The 12,342-nt window shown below is 29.0% G+C and overlaps 1 long non-coding RNA gene across 5 annotated transcripts; it reads right to left on the bottom strand.

The window, feature by feature from the left end:
- Positions 1-7,983: 7,983 nt before the first annotated feature.
- On the bottom strand, positions 7,984-10,937 carry LOC149516736 (uncharacterized). 5 transcript variants are annotated; one of them, XR_016345068.1, is made up of 3 exons: positions 10,343-10,937; positions 9,784-9,901; positions 7,984-9,173 (listed from the first exon to the last, which is right to left on the bottom strand). It is a non-coding gene; the product is annotated as an uncharacterized LOC149516736 (long non-coding RNA). The 5 variants fall into 5 exon arrangements; XR_016345069.1 differs by having other exon boundaries at positions 7,984-8,552; positions 9,145-9,173; positions 9,784-10,925; XR_016345065.1 differs by having other exon boundaries at positions 7,984-9,901; positions 10,040-10,937.
- Between the last annotated feature and the right edge of the window lie 1,405 nt (positions 10,938-12,342).

Raw genomic sequence — 12,342 nt, 5'->3', positions numbered from 1 at the left:
TTTTAAGCTTGTATATGATAAGAAAAACAAAAATGAGTTACTTGTGAATTTTTGGTTCAGTTTGTTATGTTCACATTCCAAAAAGTGATAAAACAAAACTAGATCTAAAAGTAAAAATGTGTATTTTTGTTAGTTATAATCAGTATCAAAAGGTGCATAGATCCAAAAACCAAGAAGTTTACCACCATTCGAGATGTGTTCTTTGATGAAGTTTCACTCAACTACAAAATTTCAAAAAAGATTGAATCAAACATCAAAGTTATTGATGTCCAAGTAACTAGCTTTACAAAAAAATTATGAAGTCCAAGCAAAAGAGTCCACTATAACCCAATGCTTTTTATAGGTCCAATTAACTTTCGTGAACCTTCATGCTTTAAAGAAACTAGAGGACACATAAGATAGGAAAGGACAATGCAAGAGGAAATTTCAGCACTCATAAAGAACAATACTTTGAAGCTTGTGCCTAAGCCGAAAGACATTGAACTAGTAATATGTAAATGGGTTTACAAGTTGAAAAAAAAAAGTGAATGGATTAGTGGATCGATACAAAGCACGGTTGGTTGTTAGAGGATTCTTGTAACACTATAAACTGGATTATGAAGAGACTTTTAACCCATTTCTCAAGATGATAATAGTTAGAACCCCTATCTCTTTGGTTGCCTATAAGGAATGGAATTTATGCAACTTTACGTCAAAAATGAATTTCTCTAAAGAAAATTAGATGAATAAGTGTTTATGAATCAACCGCATGATTTTGTCTCCAAGCAATTTCCTAACCATGTTTGCCAACTTAAAGAAGCTTTATACGACCTTAAACAAGCTCCATGTGTACAATATGGAAAAAATCTCTAAAAACTTAATCTTTTATGGATTCAATGTTTTTTATTCTGACTTAAATATGTTTATCAATAAAATTTTAAAGATGCATTTATTGGTTCTTTATATGTTGATTACATGATTATTACTGGAGATAATTATGTTGAAATCAAGACTTTATGTTGCGATTTGATTTGAGATGAAGAATCTGGAAAAACCTAGATGTTTTCTTGGATTGGAGATTGAGGAAATGAAAGATGAATTATTTTTTTTCAAAAATGATATGCCTAAGCCTTATTGGAACATTTTTCAATGGAAGTTGCAAAGCCAAAAGGGATTCCCATGGAACCCCAAATCAAGTTAAAACAGGATGGAGGAAAATCAATAGTGGACATGCACAAGTTTCGCCAACTTGTTGGTAGTTTGATTTATCTCACTATAACAAGACCTAATTTGTCATTCTCTATAGAGGTTGTCTATCAATTTATGAAACATCCTTAAGTCCCTTATCTTGATGCTAAAAAAAATTTAAAGATATATATAGAACATTCTTAAGTTTAGGTTACTACATAAGATGAATGAAAACTTTTTATTATGTGACTTTGTGGATTTTGATTGGGCAAGTAATTTTAAAGATAGAAGATCAACAACTGGCTATTGTTTTGTTATGGGATCGGCTGCAATTTCATGGTGTAGCAAGAGGTAAGCAAATGTTACTTTGTCTAGTATAGAAGTAGAGTATTGTGCTGTAACAATGGCTGTATAAAAAGAAGCTTGGTTGAAACAGTTAATAACTGACATCTACAAAAAATGGACTATCCCATTACCTTGAAATGTGACAATCAAAATGCAATCAAATGAGCATCAAACCCAGTATTTAATGCTCGAATAAAGCACATAGAGGTTCAACACCATTTCATTCAAAAAGAAGTTCTTGGACAAGAATTTGAGTGAAAAATATTGGAATAAGTGATCAAGTTACTGATACCTTCACCAAAGCACTCACAAAGCTGATGTTGGAGCTCTTTTATGAAGCTCTTGGTTTAATAAATCAAAAGCATGCACAAAAAATTTGACATATAGTGACACTCAAAAAAGTGTTGGTAAAACCCTAAAATCTATCATTATAGAACCATAAACCCTATATCAACGATTAAAATGTGTATTTCAATGAATTTTTAACTGTCAGTATATCTCTTGTTGGTATAGACCTATACTGAAGGTTTTTAAAGTGTCGAAATAGCTTACAAAGATATACCTACGGTGTAAGACTGTTAGTAAATGTATATCTGTTGGTATAGCATCCATTATATGTTAAACCGTTATACATTTTATCGATGGCTAACACCCATCAGTATAGACTTGTATGTTTTAATTTTTTTTCCTATACTGACGGTTAATGCTTGTCAGTATAGACTGTTAGTATAATCTAAAATATTTTAATAGTAAATTTCGTTAGTATAAATTTTAAGGCATCGATAAAAACTTTTTTTAATTATTAATATTAATTTATTTGTAATCATAATATGATATGATTTCATATAAAGTAAAAATACATAAAATAGTAAAAATATTTAATAACATTTGAAATAAAACAACAACCAAATTGTTTTATAATCCACAAATTTAAAATAAGTCAAGAACTAACATCATTGTACCAAATCCAAAAAAAAAAAAAAAACATTAATATCTATGATTGAATGTCTACAAACATGGTGTTCAAAATTTGTATCAAAGAATCCTCTTGGTGCTATTACTAATAGCTGAACCTCAAATCTTCTATATATATTCTGAATAATTTTTTGAAGATTATTCACATAAGATATATGTTGATCTATTGCAACTCTTATTCCAATATCGGAGCCACATAATTCATTTTTTGATCAGCCAGATTGTTATTTAAGATATTTCTATAAAAGCTAAACAGGCATTAAAATTTCAAAAAAAAAAAAATTTGTGATGTTTTTATCCGAAAAGCCTAAGGATAAGCTGCTTACTAGATTAAAAAGAGAAGCTCTTCCCCAACTACGTGTTTCATAGTCATATTTATCAAAAGGCCACCAATCCATAGTAGAATAGATAAAGTTTTCATTTATTTTTCCTATTAAAGCTATTCCATTAACAAAAATAATGTTGTTAATAACATTTTCAGGCCCTCCTCTACTTTTTGAAGTGACAAAGACTGAGCCTAGATTCATCCAATATAGCCAAAAATACAAAAAAAAAAAAAAGTATGCTCAATGACATAAAATTGAGATGTAAAAAATGAAAAATACATTTGAGAAATGACGAGAGTTTTGATGCTTCAACTTTAATTCAGCTCTGAAATAAAATAGGTGCCAATGGGTTTAAGTTTGTAGAGTCGACGAGAAGTGGAAAGAGTTGGTAGAAAGTGGAGATTAAGCATATAGAGTCGATAGAAGGTAGAGGTAAAAAAATGATTTAAATTCATAAGCCCGCCATTTCTTGTTGGATTATTCAAGGCATTTTTTGTCAAAAATGTCTTAAATAATTTCTTACAAAAAATTCAATGGGATTATTCAAGGTATTTCTGGTCAAAATCGCCTTGAATAATCCTCTTAATAAAATTTTATGAGAGATTATTTAAAGTGTTTTTCACCAAAAATGCCTTTAATAATTTATTACAAAAAATTTAATAAGGTTATTTAATGCATTTCTAGCCAAAAACGCCTTGAATAATCCTTTACTATTTTTTTTAAGATTATTCAAGGTATTTTTGACCAAAAATGCTTTGAATAACCTCCTCATAAAAATTAAATGAGGTTATTCAAGGTATTTTTACAAGGCATTTCTAGCTAAAAATGCCTTAAATAATCCATGCCATTCTTTTTGGGGATTATTCAAGGCATTTTTGGCCAAAAATGCCTTGAATAATCCTTTAAAAAATTGAATAGGATTATTCAAGGCGTTTTTAGCTAACAACGCCTTGAATAATCCTTTATAAAAAAAATTAAATAAGATTATTTAAAGCGTTTTTTATCAAAAATGACTTGAATAATCCATTAACAAAAACACTGGAGTAATCCAGTTAGTTAAAGCATACGGCTATTAACCATAAAGTTGTAAATTTAATTCCTCCCTCTGGTATTTTAAGAGTTTTTCGAGAGATTATTAAAAATATTTTTGGTTAAAATTACATTGAATAATCCTATTTAATTTTTTGTAAGGGATTATTCAAAGCATTTTTGTCAAAAACGCCTTTAATAATCTTTTGAAAAACTCTTAAAATGCTAAAGGGAGGAATCAAACCTACGACTTTATGATTAATAACCGTATGCTCTAACCAACTGAACTACTCAAGTGTTTTTGTTAATGAATTATTCAAGGAGTTTTTGGCCAAAAACACCTTGAATAATCATATTCAATTTTTTGTAAGGGATTATTCAAGATGTTTATGGCTAAAAACGCTTTTAATAATCCCTTGAAAAACCCTCAAAATGCTGGAGTAAAAGATCGAACCTATAACCTAATGGTTAATAATCGTATGTTCTAACTGACTGAACTGCTCTAGTGTTTTTGTTAATAGATTATTCAAGGCATTTTTTGTCGTCTTCAATAATCTTATTCATTTTTTTTATAAAAGAATATTTAAGGTGTTTCTAGCTAAAAAGACCTTCAATAATCCCTTACAAATTTTTTTATATGGATTATTGAAGGCATTTTTTATCGAAAATGCCTTTAATAATCCCTTTTTAAAATTTTTTAGATGGGTTATTAAAGGTATTTTTGACAAAAAACGCTTTTAATAATCTCATTCAATTTTTTGTAAGCCAATATTTTTTTTTGTTTTGAGCCTATACTGACGATTACTTTAATAACCATTAGTATATAATGTATTTATTCTGATGGATAGTCATATACCATAAAAAAAATTTTATTTATACCGACGGTCAAATAAAGCGTTGGTATAAGTATGATATATTTTGACGGTATTAAAAATCTATCAGTAAAAATCTCTTTTATTGACGAAATTTGACTATCAGTAAATAATCCACAAAAAAAATTTTATGTATGGATTATTGAAGGTGTTTTTATTGAAGACATTTTTTATCAAAAACGCCTTTAATAATCCCTTTTCAAAATTTTTTGAATGGATTATTAAAAATGTTTTTGGCCAAAAATGCCTTCAATAATCCCATTCAATTTTTTGCAAGTCAATAGTTTTTTTTTTTGAACCTATACTAATAGATACGTTAATAACTGTTAATATATAACATATTTATACTAACGGATAGTTATATACAGTCAAAAAAAGTTTATTTATATGATAGTTAAATAAAGTATTAGTATAAGTATGATATATTCTGATTGTATTAAAAATCCGTCAGTAAAAATCTCTTTTACTGATAAAATTTGACTGTTAATATAACCAAGCGTCAATATATAAAAAAAATTTTGTAGTGCACTAGGGGGAAGTGTTAAAGTTTAGTGCATGCTGTGTTGGATTTTACTTTAGTTATGCTCAAGTAGCTGCATTTGGTTATGTTAGACTATAAGTCATTTAGACTTGGTAAAGTCAAGATTGTTAGAGATTTTTAGGAGGACATCATGGTCCACTTAGGAATAGATAATGGTCTATTTGTTGGAAGTAATGGTGGTCATGGATAATTGATATTTCTCAACTATTTTAGCTTATAAAATATTGTACTCTAATCATAAATAAAATAGTTGCATTTTTTGTTCTCACTTCCTCGTACTAAGACATTTTTTGTTTCACCATCTATCTTTCTTTCAAGAAAACTTTGTTATCAAAACAAGTAAAATCTAATTTTGAATTAAAACAAGTCGAAAGCTACTTACATTGTATTTAAAGCAATACATGATTTAAACAAAATTTTGGAACACAAAAAATATTTAGATTAGAATAAGATTATTCTAAACATATAAACATATTAACATATTCATAAACAATCAATGAAATTAGTTGAGTTGCAAAAAATTGAATATTTCATTTGTAAGATTTAATTTCGATTTTTGCTATCAACCATTTTTTTTTTTTTGGTAAACAATTATCCTTGAGGCATACAACATGCATTGATCTTAAAATGACAAAACCTCCCCTCACTTAAATTTTTTTAAAAAATCACTACTTGATTAGAAAATTTGAATAATTAAAAATTTTTTGTATGCACAAGAAATTAAGATCATGTTTGATATATAAGATATAATAATATATTATAAGATAAGATAATATTATAAATATAATTAGATTAAATAATATCATCTTATCTTGTGTTTGAAGTGTGTAAAGATTAAGATAAGATAATTTATTTATTAATCAAAATTATCTTTCATTAAAGTTAAATAATTTAAATTATTGATGTAATTTTTAAAGATATAAAAAACATATCAATTTAATCTCATTAATTAAAAATAATTCTTTTCACTTTAAGAAACTTAAATTATTCTATACTAAGAGGATAATAATCTTATCATTTTTTTAAATACAAATCAAATATAATATAAAATACTTATTATTTTATTTTATCAATTATCTTATACATTAAATATAATGTAAAATTATATGACTCAAATCTTATCAGAGCTATTGCACCGACTACATGGCAAACCGCACTACTTTTGGAATCTGTTTGGGATTGAGCCTTATAAAACTATCTTACCCATTCAGAAAATTTTTTACTGTTTCTGAACTTAAAAGGCCAGGCCCACAGCCCGACAACAGCTCTGAATGTGGTCATGCCCCCACCCACACTTGGAACTCCTTGGCTGTTTTGGGTTTTGGTCAGATAAACTCATTGGTTTACAGTACATAGATGCTGCAAAATGCTGCACTTGTATTAATTCGTGGTGTTTGTCCAGAGTCCAGACATAAACTCCCTTAAAACAAAAAGGCAAAAGTTTATTGATGTTTGCGGGGGACAATAGAAAATTGCATTGTTCCTTGCTTGCAACACAAGATCAATGCCTTTTTTTTTTCTTGTTTTCTAGGGCGTTTTCTTTGGACTGATATAGGAGTTAACCGTTAACATAGGCTGTACAAGAGAAGTGGTCATTGGTCAAAACCCTAGATTGTTCTTAACACTACTTCTATACCAAATAATTAAATAGCATCTCCTTTCTTTAACAAATATTGAAAAATTTTATTTTAAAAAAATTTTCTCTATCCAACAGTCAATGCATAAAAATCATCACATATATATTATTTATTGTAGTAACGAGGAAAAATTTTTAAAAGTAATCTGAGAAAAAACAACTATCTAAATAATTGGTATAAGCGACATTAAACTTTTTATTTTGAAATTTTATACATTTACAAACACTGTTATTATTTCAATCACACCATTTTAGAATTTGAAACATTTAAACACGTTTTGTACTAAATATCACCTTAAAAAGCGTACTTAAGGCTTACATTCAAAGTTGGCAACTACTGTTTTTAACTACCAAATACTAAGCTGCCACTCTAACGAATGATTGAAATTGCATGTTGAAGACTAGCACTACTCAAGCAGCTTTACGACGATATATAGACGAATTAAGATTAATGGAACTGAAATAAGTTATCCTCAGAAACTCGCATTGTTAATAGCAAATATTTGAAGATTTGCCAGAAAAATCCTTCAAGCAACTCGTAGAGAAGAACAGCAAAATCTTGTAAGAATTGCAAATTAAACGATGTATGACGTCAATTGCGGAGGTTCAGATCAAATGAAAATCCATGATATCTCTATGTATACAGAAGAGGTGATTTGCCACTTGAACAAATGCTTCATTTGGAAACAAACAAATGATGAAGGACAAATTACCTTAATTTTGTTCAAGGGTCATAGTCTCTCAAACAAACAAATAAATTAGTTCATGCTTGGAAGTAGGAAACAAAGCTCTTGATCGAGTAATTTCAAAAGAAATATGTATTTGCAATAGTCAACTATATTCTTGTCGCATAATGTTGATATATAAAATAATTTGATTCCATTAAGAGATAAAAAAATTTGAGAACAAAAATTGCAGTTTCATGGGTCGAGCATCTTTTACGAGCGACACCTTTTGTCATTGTGGCTTCAAAGATTCTTTGGTTTTGCTTTGCAAATGCAAAAGAGATCTAGAACAGATGCCAGGGGGAATTGGGGTTGCACCACTTAAGCTAACAATTATGTACTAGATTCCTAACTAGAATGCGGAATAGAAAGCAAAAAAATTAAATTAAATTAAAAACTTGGGTTTAAATTCATAGATCAGTTTACTTTTAGCAGATACATGGGTCGGTAGTCTATATATATTAATCAGAGTCAGTTTAAAGAAGAATCCATGGCGTCAATGCTGATGTTGACTCAACTGTGTAATAGCAAAACATGAGAGAGAGAAAGAGAGAGAGAGAGAGAGAGAGTCAGACCATTAAAGGCAATCAGTGTTGCATACGCCTCAGCTTCAAAAATTGATGACAGAATAAGGCATAACATACACAAAAGCCAAGCAGCCGCAGGAGCTTGCATACAGGTAGAAAGACCCATCACGGTTGTACCCTGTTGATGACGCTTCTCTTTCATTCACCTTTTCAATCACCTCTTTTCTTTCTCTATTTCATTTCTGGATACTCTCTGCTGCCCGCCTGCTTGATCATCTACATAGGATCACCATCTAAAGAAAAACACATTAAATTAACATCAAGACATTAAACAAATATCATCTCACCTTTCTTTTCTTTTCCCCGTTATTTTCCATTCCTTTCTGGCTTGTTTTCTCTTTTGAAACCTCTAAAATCAATGCCATGTATTTTAGACGAAACACGAGAACCGGTCAACAATAACTATATATGAAGACATAATAAATTAAAAAGAGAAAAGCCATGGGTATTATTTCTGTTTTAAACCGCAAGCAGCTTATCAAGTGAAAGACAAGACCACATGATTCAAGCAAAAATCACAGGTCCAATCTATCACATCATTCCTTTTTTGTAGCAAATCAATCCCAGAATTTCAAAACTAGTTTCTTTACATAATGCTAATTACTTAGACCTCATGGGTTTATGAAAAGTGCTTCATTCATTTATAAATGCTAAGAGGCAAAGTTTTGCAAGTGGGTTTGATTCTCGAACACTTCTGATCATTAGTCACAAATCTTTGGTGTTTTGAAAGATTATTCTCTCACCTTTTTACTTTTCTTTAAGCAATAGAAGTGTAAAACACACGCTTCACAAAAGCAAGCAAGGATCAAATCTTGCTCATAATTCTGAGATTTGCAAGTCAGAAGCTCAAATTTGGATCTAACTTCTAAGAAACCACTTACATATTTGAAAAAGAAATTGAGGTCAGAATAATAAATTAAACAAAATATATCAAAGAATACCTCCAGGAAGTGGAGTCCAAGTCTTCAGCCTAGCAGGAGGTATCAAGACCATCAGTTGAGTAGACAAGATAATACAGATCCAAAGCGTTAACAGTATAAAAGTACCGAAGTTAATCAGACGTAAAAGCAGACATAAAAAAAAAAAAGAGGCGGAGATTACACTGCTCCACCACTTCTTGCAAGAAAAGAAGCGGAACTGATATAAAAGTTTTTCTGAGAAAGAGTTAGAAGGTTTAAGAAAAAAGAACACCTCGATTTAAGCATCCCCAAAGTTGAAAACAGGTAAAAGAACATTCACTTCAATAGTAAAAGTTACTCCAACAAGAGAATCTCAAGCTAAAAACAAGTGTTCTAACTTCTAAAAGAGCTACTTCTCTTTATCCACCTAGAAACCCTAAACTGAAATCCTGGTCATGTAAGAAAAAAGAGAAAATGAAAAGGGTTAGGAAAGAAGTGTTTTTAATGGTTGTGAGGGTGGAAGAAGGCATCCAGGGTTTAGATCAGGATGCAGCAGAAACGGACAGAGAAGATTCTTAAAGCCATCATGAAAAAAAAAATCAGTCCAAAGGAGTTAAGACTGACAAACAACACAACTGACTACACTAGAGCCATAATATTTAGAAAGAAGAAAAGGTATACCATGAAAATGAGTAATGATGATCCTTTTCCGCTTCAATCATTAAAAAAAAAATGGAAAAGAGGAGTCAAAATCTTTCATCATTTCACCAATCTGCTCGTCCCAACGACCTCAATCTCCCTATTGACCAAAAAATCCATGTAGAAGAACACTTCAAAATAAATAAAAAGCACTATGAACAAAAACAAATCTATAAAAACACCTATAAAATTAGGTGTAACAGAGAACAGAGAACAAAAAGAAACAATCAAACCTTACCAGGAGATCATGGAAAAAAATGAGGAAATTAAACAATCAAAATTAAAAATCACTACTGAAAATGGAAGCAACAATTGGGGGGAATGAAGCCTGGTCCGACATCACTAACCTATGATCAATGATTCATCATGATCTTAATTTTGTGTCTGAAAAATAAAATCCAAAAATAATTTCGATCAACTGAGATAAAACCATAGATTTAGTTGATGACCTCGAGCCAGACAACATTCCCCTCAAAAGAAACGGCTTCATTCGTTCTTCTTATCTATTTCACCTAAAAAAAATCAATCTTAAGCTAGATACCCTGAACAAGAGAAAGGGCCAGAAGCGAAGCAAAGAAGAGAGAGATAGTGGGTTAGCGATAACAGTGAATGAGAAATGATATGGGTGATTGATGAAGTGGGAAAAAGAGAAGTTGGTAACAGATAAAAAGGCTAAGAAGGAGAGATGAAAAGGACAAAGTAATAAAAGTAGCAGACTCCCCTGACCCTACGTCTGAGTCTTGGGTTTCAGAAATATCCACGATCCCCAATCCGCACCCCCTCTTCTCTCTCTCTCTCTCTCTTCTTCTTTCGCATGTCACTATGCTCGTCTATGTATCTATGTATCTATCTCATCGTCAATATATGTAGTCAGGGAAAATAACATTATATATAGGCTATAGCATCAGGGGGCTCCCCATTTTTCTCTCCCTCTTTTTCTCCTCGATATCAAATCACATGTCCACCACAAGATCATAATTATGACCTAATCATAGCATCAGCTCCGGCTGTTATATTTAGCTCTATCTTAATCCTATAACTAACAAAAAGAAAACTAAAAATACTATTAAACCACTATAATAATTCCATATTTTTAAGTTTAAGAACAGTCACTCACAAAGCAAAGTAAGTTTAGACAAAGGTAATTGCGTATATTAATTTGGATTTTCTTCTGTACGGGGATTTTTTTACTTAAAAGGGTGCTCATAATCACAATTCACAGCTCACCCTGATTAAACTTGATGGCAACCTTGTTCAAACTGATTAAGGAAGATATCTTAGCATTTAGAAATTAGTAGAGGTGTAAACCAATAGATTTTGAAGAATAATTTATGAATAGATTTAATTTTTTTATTACATTTAACAAATAATTACAAATAATAATTTAAAGTTTGGTAATTAAAGAAACAGATTTAGAATTTAAAGTTTGTTAATTAAAGGAACATATTTAAAATTTAAGATGTTCCTTAATAATATGCTCAGTTCATTTACAACCTTAAAATTTAGGATTTCTATGTCCAATGCTAATCATTTTGATTCCAATATATGCTACTTTTATCTAACAAAGTTGTCAAAAAACTTCACTTTTAGGTAGCTTTGTATTTTTTTGTAAGATTACTATGGTAATATAATTATTGAGATGATCTTATTATCAAGGTAATCTTATCACTTGTGATTTGAAATTATTTTATTTAATTAACAATTATTAATTCTTAGGAATTAAAGATTATTATTTTTGGTATTATTAAAAATTAAACATTATTTTATTTGAAAGTACGAAAATAAGCACGCATATTATAATAGTTACACAAATTAATAATTTTAATATTATTTAAAGATAATAATTTATAAAATATTAGTAATATGTTATTTTATTTTAGAATAAAATATAATTTAATTATTAAATTAATAAATATATTTATTGATATGTAAATTAAATTTTATAATATAAATTATGTAAAAAATATTTGAATTAAAAAATAAATCTAATCTATTAAATTCATAATAGAAAAAAAAATTATATGTAAAATGTTAAAAACTAAAAAATATATAAATTATTTTTGAACTTATTATAATGAATATTAGTTTGAAAATATAAAAAATTATAATATAAAATACTTACAATTTTAAAAGGAAGTAAATTTTTAATTCACATATTAAATTGGTAATATTAACTATTGTTAATTTCACATATTACTTCACCTTCGTGATAAAACTTTTTTTACCTTTTTATATGGGAATTAGATCATTTTTCAAGACAGTGATATGATCATTCTTCATAATCCAAGACCATTATCATGTAAAATCATCAAGTGTTTACCAAACACAGTGATTTAATTACCATTTGTAAATCATCATGATTTTTGGAATGATTACCCCATACCAAATAATATTTTAAAAGATTCCTACCTTTTGGTAAAATAAAGTAAAAGAAAGTAAAGGAAAAAGAAGAATTTTTAAAGAAAAGGAAAGTATACATGTAACATTTATTTGAATAGTTAAAGTTAATAAAAGAAAGAAAAAAATTTAACAATTATTGTT

Source organism: Durio zibethinus, chromosome 9 (genome assembly GCF_047325235.1).
Source record: "Durio zibethinus cultivar Kanyao isolate XHJ-2024 chromosome 9, ASM4732523v1, whole genome shotgun sequence".
NCBI classification, from domain to species: Eukaryota; Viridiplantae; Streptophyta; class Magnoliopsida; order Malvales; family Malvaceae; genus Durio; species Durio zibethinus.
This window is presented reverse-complemented; position numbering and strand designations above follow the sequence as displayed.